The 12,025-nt window shown below is 44.1% G+C and overlaps 1 long non-coding RNA gene across 1 annotated transcript in view; it reads right to left on the bottom strand.

Annotated features, from left to right (window-relative positions):
- LOC144819527 (uncharacterized) overlaps positions 1–11,813 on the bottom strand; it is a 91,856-nt gene extending 80,043 nt beyond the window's left edge. Inside the window, exons 1-2 of the long non-coding RNA XR_013607425.1 lie at positions 11,733–11,813; positions 1,830–2,019 (exon numbers count right to left, since the gene is read on the bottom strand). This is a non-coding gene — a long non-coding RNA (uncharacterized LOC144819527). The remainder of the gene's footprint in view (positions 1–1,829; positions 2,020–11,732) is intronic.
- Positions 11,814–12,025: the final 212 nt, after the last annotated feature.

Genomic DNA, 12,025 nt, shown 5'->3' with positions numbered 1-12,025 from the left:
TGTCTTGTTTACATGTAATAAATGTACTTATTGGATCCACTGCTGTCTGCCCCTTCACTACATACATTTGGTGAGGAGTATGAGAAGGTTTAGATAAGGCACCACTCACCAATATTTCAAAATTGCTTGCGTTGTGCTGAAGACCCGTTTTCTTCGTGTAGCTGTTTCTTCTCATGCCAGGGTCGTTGGCTCATTGAACTATGTCATCCGACTTCTGGTATGATTTATATATTTAGATTTTGTGCTTCTTCACTACATTCTGGTCGCTGTACTACACATGTGTGAGTAGTGTTAGTGTGCATTTATACTAACAAATGCATCATGGTCCTAGGGAGGGCGACCTCTCAGGCACAGCTCATACAATGTCCCGGGGTGTGCATTCGCGGGACATTTGTGTTTTCTATTAGAGGGCTGGTGCATGGCTTCCAGGCTGTGATAACAAATCCTTGTTTGACTACTTGAAGCGAGAGGAGGAAAACCTCGTATCGTTTTAATAGAGGGGATGCGGATGGTAAAAATGGAGAAAAAAAAGTAGAAAAAAAGTAGAAAAAAAGTGGGTTGTCACCCGTTCATTTAAATGAAGCTCCTGGTGGTTAATGTTCCGTGGCCAATCCAATTATTATATGGCGGGGTCTCTGTAGGACTGGGGATCTTAATGTCACATGTAAATTAGGCGCAGAAGGGCACAGAAACGTGTTGCAGCCTAGGGGACCGCCACCTTCCCTGGTATTCTTTACTAATTGTTCAGGGGGTGCGAGGCCAACTGAAGTCCGGGGATCACCACACTCCAGGGCTTTATTTAAATATGCAGGGGGGCCTCGGCAGTCCCTGAAGCCTCTGCGGTCCTAGGCAGTGCCTTATTGGTTCTGTAATCACACGGGCAGTACTCATGGTGTTTTAAAGTGATACATTCATAGAACTCTTGCAGTTGTAGAATTACCCAGGCTTCATTTGTGTAATAGCCTGTTAGATTATGTTTGGTAGGTGCACTGTAATATTGGAAGGGTCTGCCCTCATAATATCCTATAAACAGATGATTTTCACAGTAAACTATAGACAAGTGTTATCAGAAAAAGAAGACCTAGACACTCAGTTATTTATTTGATAAATAGCAACGTAATTTTAATAGAACAAACAGTATAATATAAAAAACGTGGGCTGGACTCCAGTGGAAGCAGCGTAGAAAACTTGCAAGACAAAAATGAAACATAAGTATGTGTGCTATGTGGAAGAGGTAAAGAAAGGTAGTCTGAATGAAAGGACGATAGTGAGAATGGGAAGGAGGGGGAGTGGGTGGAAGGGAGAAGTTGAGGGAGAGTCAAAAGAAGAGAGGGAGGAGGAGAGAGAGTGTTGGCCTACTGCACAGAGCCCTTAGTGTTTACCCTCCCATCACCCGTTTGTCTAGGACGCCGGGGTCCACGAGAAAGAGTGTGGTCCAGCAAGTCCTTAAAATGAAACACATGAGGCCAGAGATTAGGGGCCATATTATCAAGTAACAGTGATCACATTATTGCCACTTTAGTGGCAGGAAACTGCTGCTAAAGCGGCGATAAGGGGCTTGATAATGTGCCCTTGTGAATTCCCATAGAAGCCCAGGTTCTGGTGTGAACCAGGGCTTCTATGGAAATTCACAAGGGCATATTATCAAGCCCATTGTCGCCGCTAAAGTGACTATAATGTTGTGGACGTTCTTTGATAATATGGTGCTACATTATTATCTATGGGGAAATCGCTTTCCTGCACCTGTGCACCCAGGGTGCTGCACCCCAGCCCCTTCCCCCGCACTGTGCTCAATTGTAGGTCCTGCACACCGAGGCTTCACTGCTCACCTGCCACCACCGGTGTGTCCCACGAAGTGTTGGTGAAACCTCCGAGCCAGGGGTAGGTTTGTACTGTAGGAGACCAGGTCTCCGGTCAGGGACGGTGTCTTGATACCACGATGGAAGGCGTCAGAATGCCCAGGGCATAATTGCTGGGAGTGCTCCCACTCCACCCTTCTTGAGCCAATCAATTGAATGTCTGAAAAGGAAGAAATAATTTAATGGTGGAAATGTCTGGAGGTAAATGAAGGTTTATTTCATGCTTGATAGAAAACAGGAGTTGAGTGCATCCTTCCTTTTTGAAGTACAATCTACCAACTGTTAGTGGTAATCGTGGTTCAAAGAGGAGTTGGAGTGCTTGAGAATTCACATGGTTAAATAATAATATGTTATAGGAATATTGATATAGAAAGGAACAGAGCGCATGCTTGAAGCATAATGTGCATGTGTACTGCAGTGGCGGAAGGCTGTGTGCATGTACACTTAGTAATGAGCTCACTACAGTGCCCTAAAAGCCAATGTCACGTGTCTGTAGGGCAGCGCTGCCCGCTAGGTCAGGCCTACAGTACAGTCCAGCAGGTCCTTAAAATGAGACAGACATGTGACTGAATGAGTTCAGAGATCACACCATTACGCACAGCAACATCACTTATTCACATGTGTGCACTCAGGGTGATGCATCCCACCCCTCCTGCAACACCAACAGGTGTTTGTAGGGTGGCGCCGCCCGCTGACTCAGGCCTACAGTACGGTCCAGCAGGTCTTTAAAATGAGACAGAGATGAGACTGAGTCAGGTCAGAGATCACATCATTACACACGGCAACATTGTTTGTTCGCATCTGCGCAGCCAGGTTGATGCAACCCACCACTCTTGCCGTACCGCACTCAATTGGAGGCCATGTGCACCCAGGCCGCTCTGCTTACCTGCTGTCATTGTGTGAGCAAACACTATGGGCAGCAGTGCTCACAATTCAGGTGGAGTGATGATTTCAGGATGGTGTACACCTCATAGATCCCTTTCAAAGACGATGGACGGTAGGGCTCACAATTTAGAACCTGTGTTGATTGCCAGGACGGTGTACACCTCATGGATCCCTTTTCTGTATTGCGCATTGTGATATGCGAGGTGGATGCGGCCATATCATCTGAGTCAGTGTGGAATAAGAGGGACGTGTGGCGTCCTGGTTACCTTATTTATACGTACGCAAAGTGGTCTGGGCTTGCATACGCCAGTCCAGCGTAGGGGTATGAATAATTATTCCGGGGACCTGGGCGTTGTTCAGTTCCTGCCTGGCAGGTAGTGTACTTATGTGTGTTTCTTTTGTAGTTTTGACCTCGCAGAGTGTGCAATTTACATTAGTGTAGCATGTGCCGGGAGGGCGACAACTATCGCTAATGAGATGGTGTTTGACAAGATTGAATGGTGAACATCACATGTCGTTATCAAGGTTGTGGATATGCGCAGACACGTATGTCAATGGTGTGCGGTATTATTGAAAGTGTTGCTATCGCCATGCGTACACATTTGAATGTGCTCGGATGGAGGATCAGCAGTGAGGCTATGTCATACACAGTGATAACGCTCATTATAGTCAAGCTATGCATGTCAAATGTGAATCTGAAAGTCTCACATATAACACACTAGTATATTGGTAAAGCCTGTCAACAGAGCGTTCAGCAAAAGAAATCTACACATTGCTGTTTACTGTTTGTCTCATGTGATCTAGGATGTGCACTCTGCTCGTGGCTCCTCATACTTCCTAAAGCCAGGAATACCCAGGCCGAAAGGGAGCACAATACTGTGCACACACACCAGGGGCATCGTGTAACACATATTTGTTTTTTGATGTATCGTTTGAGATGCATGGCGATCACACATGGAAGGCTAATGCACAGACCTTGAATATTGATCAAGATGATCGTTGCATGTTGTGTGTAGTATAAAATATGTGTACACAGCAAAAAAACTTTTCAAAAAAGCTCTTTAAGCAGAAGAGGGGTCTCTCATCAAACGCTGTAGGGAGAATGAGTAAAATGGGCGGGGTCATCAAACTGTTACAATGGGAAATGTTATGAAGCAATTAAATGCTTTTTTTAAGGTCACATGGCAATCGCGCACCGAGCAGGCAAGGAGGCCGCACCTGACGCGATTTTGACAAATATATTTATCATAATATACGTTTATTACAGTTAGAAATATAATTTTTTTTTTAATATGTTATATTATTGCTTGTTCTCATATACTGTTTCAAGTTACTTAAATATACTTTTAAGACAAAATAAAATGAGGGAATGGCGTACCTGGCATGACACTATATGTCTGTGACATAACACAGGGCCTGGCAGTGTGTACTTGTCGCATACGCAATGCCTGGTACGCTACTGGTATGGGAGTGCAGTTTTCTCCGGGGAAAAAAAATATATACACATTTTTGGGGGAAGATATAAAACATTACATAATTCTTAAAGTTAAAAAAAGAAGTATAATAGAGTTCCAAAATATTTTTTAAAGTATTTGAAAAAATATAGGTTTTAGAAGCATTAAAATATAAAATTTACATTTAAAAAACCTTTGAAATTCACTGAAAAAAACATAGGTTTCAGGCACAGTATAGTTAGGAATTAGCAAAACCTTAGAAATTCACAAAAAAAACAGGTTTCAGGGACGTTATAGTTAGTTGGACATTTGACTCATATAAAACAAGAGAACTTCGCCTGTTATTGTTATCTCAAATAACTATAGCTTGTGCCCTAAGGTAACTGAACTAACGCCCCCGCCATCTCGAGCAAAGATTACACTTTTTTTTTTAAGTATAAAAATTATTAAATTACTAGTAAAGGAGCGACAGGAGCTACTTCTTTATGATTCACTGCTCCTTGCACGGAGCACCCCACAATGGCCTGCAAGGGCAATTAAACATATTCTTTGAAGCCTGATGGTGACCCTAGAAGGGCAAGGGCACCACCAAGCATTTTCTCAATGTTGTGGGGAGCTCCAGGGGGTGCAGAGTTCCATTGGGGTGGATTTTGCAGCAAAAAAATTACTAGACATTGATTTTTTTTAATAAGGATTCATTTAGAGAAGATTATGAAAATCACTTCTATTAAAGATTGCAATGTGTGAATTGATATAGAGTACATTAGATTACAAATATTAGTGGCTTTTTGACGAAGATAATAGGTATGCTTTAAATATATTCATATGCTAGTCCCTTCTTAAAGCCAATGGCCCCACTTTTCATATCTTGGTGTTGTGATCCCTAGATACAGTCAGTGGGTCTGCCTTACCTAAAATGACACCCTTTATACTGTAAAATCACATTGCCAGGTGTGCGTGACCACAGGGGTTTGGGCTCCAAGCCCTGCATTAACTGCTCACAGCGGGGGACTGAGCGCCAAAGGACATGATCACTGAGGGATTTGCTGCCCAGTCATTGTACTCAGGGCCTGGCCAACCCCAAACTGTGCCCGCCAAAGGTGTGGGGTTGGTGTAATGTATAGTAATAAAATATTACTTTAATTTAAAAATATTCCCAGACATTCAGTGAAAAAAACAAAGGTTGCCATAACATTATAGTTAGGTATCATAATAATATCTTGCTTTGCAATAAATTTTTTAAAAACCTTAGAAATTCACTGAAAAAAGTAAGAGTTACAGGGTGAAAATGGCAGTTAAAACATACCGTTTTAAACTAACAAAACCACTAAAATTCTCATTATCGTAATCTCAAGTAGCTATAACTTGTTCCTGAAAGTAAGTATAACTCGCCCCCTTACCATAGGCTTCTAATTACCTCACATATTACATCACTTATGACATGTTCTATGGCATCTTTAATACCATCACTGAACACCTGAAATGATAACACTGTGAATGGTGGAGATGAGTGACATCACCATGGGTTGCAGCCACTGCAATTAAAGACCCATAAAACTGGCAACAGCCAGTAACTGTGCAAAGGAAATGGAGGATGGCTACTCTCTGAAATTTTAGGATCAATGTAGGGGATTCCAAATCTCTGGGCTTTCCAAGGGTGACCCAGTGGAGCACCATATTTGCAGTTTGAGGGATCTCCTAGGATAAAAGGACCCATAATCGGTTACAAAAATACAAAAACTAAGAGGAGGGAAAAATAGTAAAAATGTTACCGCTGGACAAATGGCTAAACACTTTCATTCTTACACAAGCTATTTAGGTAATGCAGTGTAGGTTCAAGAGTGATGCAAGCGGGTGCTCCTGTACTCCAGCTGCCACTTGAATTAAGGGATTATATGTGCTCTAGTGTATAATAGCTTTGTCCCTGTCCTTTTGATGTATGTGCTCTGTGACACAGGGGCTGTGAAGATATTCTTACATGATAAAGTGGGCCTTAAGGCATTAAAGGAATCTTTCAAATGCAATATTTCCAGAAAGAGACTCTTCCTGTTTGTAATCGGAGGCACATCCAGATGTATTATGATTTGTTCCACGTGTTTTCTGTAGAAATCTCAGACTATCACTAGGTTGCCGTTTTAGAATTTGGCGTGAAAGGAAAACCGAAAAAACAATCAAAAGACATCAGAGCAAAAACATCAGATTGCTCCTGACATATAAATGGCGCTTTTGTAAAGGAGGCAATTTATGAGAAGCCGGAGAGAAACTGTTGAAGTCCTCCATGTCTATAGGGAAGAAACGAAGTCTTTGAGGGGGGGTGATGGAGAGGGAAGTGTAGCCAGAGAAATGTGTCAGTGAGGCTACGAGGGAAAACAAAGTGAGCAGTTTTACCGTCCCTGCTTGCCAAGAACTGACAGGTGCGCAGTTTCTTCTTGCACTGAAATCAGCCAGATCCCACAGTTCAATATTTAGCTGGAGTACGCACTTTACAGGGGAGAAAGCAGCTGTCTTCCGAAGCAGGTCTTCGACTTTCACCATTTGTTCTTCAATTGCTGCAGCAGGTGGGCCCTGAGCAGGAAGTGCAAATATCTTTCATATTTGTTCTTAAGCTATAATTAGCATGTATTTGTTCTCTGTTGCTGCAAGATGTCTTAGAATCAACCAATATGAGCTTGAAACAGAGCAATATATGAAAGAAGGTCGCTGTGCTAACCAACGCCAGTCTAGCATGAGCCCCCTCCCTTACTGCCACGCATACACCTATATAATAGAGGATGTGTCTTCCTTCATGCCATAGTCCCTTGTTCTGTGAAGGCTTGCTGAAGGCAAATTCCTCTTAATCTGCATACCAAAAGTGCACTATGAACTACTGGGGACAGCTTTGAATGCAGGGCTGGACTGGGCAGACCGGGAATGAGGCGTTTGCCCATGAATCTGGAAGGGTGGGGTCCAGGTTTACAGCAGTGAGTGTTGATTTTGTTCCTGGGGGTCGGTTCTGCAGCAGTGCTGCAATATCGCCCCGAGTAACAAACGCAGCAGTGCTTCAAACATGCACCCCACCCCCCTTCAGGGGCTGGTCTGACAAAACTGCCAAGGCTGCTTTGAGTACCCAGTCCAGCCCAATTTGATTGTAGTGGTTCTGTTTAGAGATTCAATCCACATTGAAGCTAGATCAATCTGCAAGAAAGTCTGGGCCTTATTACGATGTCGGTCGGAGTTGCCTCTGGCTGACACCGTCAGGGTCTCAGGACCGGCCGACTTCTGACACCACAATTACAAAATGACCACACATGATGTGGTCGCATACTCCCATTTCTTAATGGGAGCTTGTGCTACAACCGTAAACTGGCTGTAGCACAAGCTCACATTGAGAAATGGGAGATTGTGTTCATCCCTGCACTGTGTGGCAGGACCACAAGGGACCTGCCACAGAGTGCAGGGATCAACAGGGAAGCACCATAAGTGCTTCCTTGCCCCCAACTGAGGCCACAAGGAGAAGAGTGCCCTGCTAGAGGCCCCCAAACTCACTTTTCACAGGCTTTCCATGTCAGAAAGTCCGGCATGGAAAGCCTGTCCGAATTCGAGCATCGTAATCCTGAAGGCGGATATGCCATCCATTGGGATTGCAAGCCGGTCTCTGAATGGCCAACAGGCTCCTTGAGCCTGTTGGAGTCCAGCCAGACTGACTGGCCGGTTTCAATTCCGACTGCCTAGATTGTAATTAGGCGGTCAGAAGTGAAACCGAAGATGAGTGTTGGAAAGTCTCCGACCTGAGGTCGGAGGCTTTCTGACACTCATCGTAATCAGCCCATCTGTATCCTTCACAAAGTCTTATACAGGCACTTCCCAATACCTGATCAAAAAGTCAAAAAATGTAAAACCTCTGGAGCCCAGTGGTCTCTAATTAGCACTAAAACATTTCCCTTGGAACCATCAGCATTAAAAAAAAGGAGTATAATCTGGCTCAATTGCATTACAGATGCGCGACCAGAATTTGAAAATCCCTCCTTCCTGCATCCTGCTTCGATACTTCTCTAGTAACATTCAAAAATGATTTTAAAATGCATTTTTAAAGGCAAATCCAAATTGGATTCATAAACTTGCATCTCTGAACATTTTCATATTCTTCGGGTACTCTATTTTGGTTACTTCTTCATTATTTATTAATTCCTCAACTCCTTCACCTACCTCCTTTTGCCTTCTTCCCCTTTTATTTTTGATTTACCTCTTCAATACTCTTTCACTCCCTAAACTGTTATATATTCATTGTTTCTCCCATAGCCCATTGTATAATATCCCAGTGGCGTCACTAGGGTTGGTGTGACTCAGTGCGGTAACTCATGGTGTCACCCCCTCACGACTTACCCCTGGAGCCAGAAAACAATTCAGGGGTGGTAAGAGACCCTTGCTAGGATACACAATGTGGCGTTTGCGGTTTGTGAGGGAGCGGGATTTGGGAAACACCGTCCCCGGAGAAGGCAGAATTCAAAGGCAGGCAGCCCGATGCAGGCTCTTTACTTAAGGTGCAAACAGCGAAATTAGGTGAGCTTCCCCGCTGGCCCGGCCGGTTTAATATGAGCTCCCACCCCGCGCCCGATGAGCCCCCGTACCCGAGCACGCACCTATTCAAACATAGTTATACAAAAGTACAAGTTACACAAGTAAAATAAACTATCTCTGTGAGAATAGTAACTCACAGGTATCATCAAACCTCATAAAATACAGTTTGCGAATATACAGCATGACTCATTGTACACATACACGTTCTGACTATCCAGCAGGGATTAACCCTTTGCGATAGTAAATCGTCACGAGCCAACCGCCAGTACACAAAAACTTCGACATAACATAAACATTTATATCAATGTAGCAGGGTTAACCGGTTTAATTTTCTACACAAGCATGTCTCTGAGTCACTGGGGTTGCAGATGCTAAAATAAAACCTAGCTGCTGTCGATGGTTGGCGCTAAGTGTCTGTCACGATCCCTGGCTGCAGACAGGTGCTGGAAGTTTGCACACGTGGGAGTAGTCCTAGCAAAGCAAGAGCAAGGAACTTAGTGCGTAGCAGTCTGTTTCCATGTATTTCCACATTAAAGCCAGAAGTACTGGCTTTGCCAACGCTTGTTTGGTTTTAAGCAGGTGGATGGTGTGCTTATGTGTATGCGTGAACATATAAATGTACGTGTGTGACTCTCTGTATAGGATGCAGGTTTGAAATAATAATGTATGAAATATAGAATGTTATATGCGAGGATGATGTGAGTGGCATTCTGCATAGTATGCATCTATGAAATAAAGAATGCTATATGTGATGACGCAGTGTATGGGTGTGGCTGTCTGCAAAGTCTGCAGACATGATAAAGAATCCTATGGGTGATGATTCTGTGTGCTTTTGTGACATAGTATAGTCCCTCGTTCACTGAAATTCAAGCACCCCATAGGAGGCAGTATGATACAGCCAATAAATAGCATGAGGCGAGACAGAACTACTCCTTGGCTAGTCAAAGCCCACTCTATAGACTGTGTATTTTAAAGAATTGTGTGGAACAACTTCACGTGTGTCGGTGTTTTGCTAATATGCATGTTTAATTTCCGCACCATGTTATTCTACCTTCTGGCCTAGAATGTGCCCAATATTCTTTCAATATATACAGAACAGCATATTCACTTTTTGAAAGACATTTGGAGGGGCCTGCTCCTGGTACAGATTCTGCAGGGGAGCGATTCTGTGTGCAATTACGTGAATGGAAGGTTAAACCGCCTGGACTGGCATCACACCGCTCCAGTAGACAGTGCACTGAATTTGGACCCTAGAATTCCGCAGAGCCTCTGGAATGATTACTAGGACCTGTGGGCATTGCCAATAACTTGACGCCAAATTGTTGAAACACGTAGTCGAGGTGTCATAAAGTTATTTATGACATAAATAACAAGAATAAGGCCCACCCACAGGTGAAAGTAAAACGAACTGCTCCTGTCCAATTCAAATCTACACCATCATTCCATAACATCAAATTAATACACATGAACAGGTATGATGTGACATCTTAACGTGGGTTATGTGTGATTGGACAATACAGGGCGTTGAGATGAGAGACCTCAGAATAAGGTTAATGTGAAGTGAACAACTAAACATGAAATATGTACAAGTACAACAAGGACCTAGTGTTCAACTTCTGACCAGAGGGTTTTACTGAATGAACATGCCCGGTCCAGTCGAGTGCGTCACAGCGAGGCTGTCACCAAGGGGTGCTGTTTGTACTCACCCGCAGCCAGCGCCGCTGAGATTTCATGCTCGCTTAATGAGCCCATAGAGAGAAAGGAAAATACAGCTAACTGTGCCTACTCTGGTCAGAATCACATACAAACGCCAATAATATTGTTCCAGGATGTCCCAGTGTTTGATGGCGTCGCTGACACTCACGAAAGTGACCTTTTAACACGAAGGGTTGTTTTCCATGTTTAACTTTGCTGGCTGCAGTGGTAGGCTTTGCACCGCTGCCCAATGTACATCTCCGCCCTCTCCCGACAGGGCACAGGGATCAGAGTAACAAGACTCTTAAGATCGGCCTACTACTGGCTGGACGGAGTTTTTGCTCAATTCATCTCTGCCGCTTCTAATGATTATTTTAATTTTATACAAACTTTCAGCAGGCACTTACAATCAACTAGCCAGGCAGTTTACTCCCGAGGCAAAGTGGCCCTGCATTATGAGTTACAACTGCCAGCTACTCCCATCCGGCTGAGCCTGTCAATGACGGCAATGCGCCATCTTCGAGCCCTTAGAAAAACAAACAATACGCTGAAATTAAGGTCCTTCTGCAGAGCCACAGACAGAGAATACAGACAGAAGACGCCCAACGGCGAAGTGAATTGAGTGCTCGTAAACAGCAGCTCGTGCAGGAAGGCGAGGGCCCCTACCCTCTTTTGGGCCCCAGCGCCAAATGTACAGTTGCACTGGCTGGACTATGGCAACTACGCCCCTGGCTCAGCTGGCACGGGTCACATCCGACAATAAACAACGTGACTGGTCTTGTATGGCATAGGGATGGGAAGCCCCTCAATACTTTTATTTATGAAAAAGGCAGATATATCTTGAAGCAATCAAAGATTCCAACACATCACCCTTTGCTTTAGCCGTACACCCTGTCACTCTAACACTGTAATAACATCAATTCTAGCCCCCCTCCTCACCGTTATCCTCCCCTTAAAGTTGAACATTTCCTTCCCTTTCCTTAATGCTAAACATTTCTAACAGGTACTTAATAAACAAATCCTTAACTATAGAGCTCTAGTGCCTTTCTTCACGGCCAGCCTGTAACAGCACCAAGCTGTATCCGTTCCTTCTCATTAAAAAAATTATTTTCCCGTTTCTCTCTGCTCTTACACCTTTCCTAGGACCTCCTAGACTTAACCTGACCTTTCTCTTTTCACTTACTCTCCATATCAACAATTAATAACAATAAACAACAAACCGTCACACGACCTTGATCCTAACCAGCCGTAGGTTTTAAGAATGCTAGTGTGTTACCAGTACCCGCCGGTTGCGACACGATCCACGGGACTCATGATTACCACCACCACCTAAGGCAGCAGCTCAACTCACTGTCTCTCTCGAGTACCCCGCCGCTTCTGACGACCAGGGACCTCACTTCCTGTGTTCAGGCAGCTGGATGTGAGATCACATCCGATTATAATCCCCCCTCGGCGCCACAGCCGCGCCATGGGCATTGAATCTAGCCAGGCAGTCCGACGCAGATTCTAACATTGTAGCACCTCACTGACTCTCAGAGCCAGAGAGATTTAACTGTTTATTAACTATCTGAGCCA

The sequence above is a fragment of the Lissotriton helveticus genome, chromosome 2_1 (genome assembly GCF_964261635.1).
Source record: "Lissotriton helveticus chromosome 2_1, aLisHel1.1, whole genome shotgun sequence".
Lineage (NCBI taxonomy): Eukaryota > Metazoa > Chordata > Amphibia > Caudata > Salamandridae > Lissotriton > Lissotriton helveticus.
Note: the sequence above shows the minus strand (reverse complement) of the source record. Positions and strands in the feature narration are given on the sequence as shown.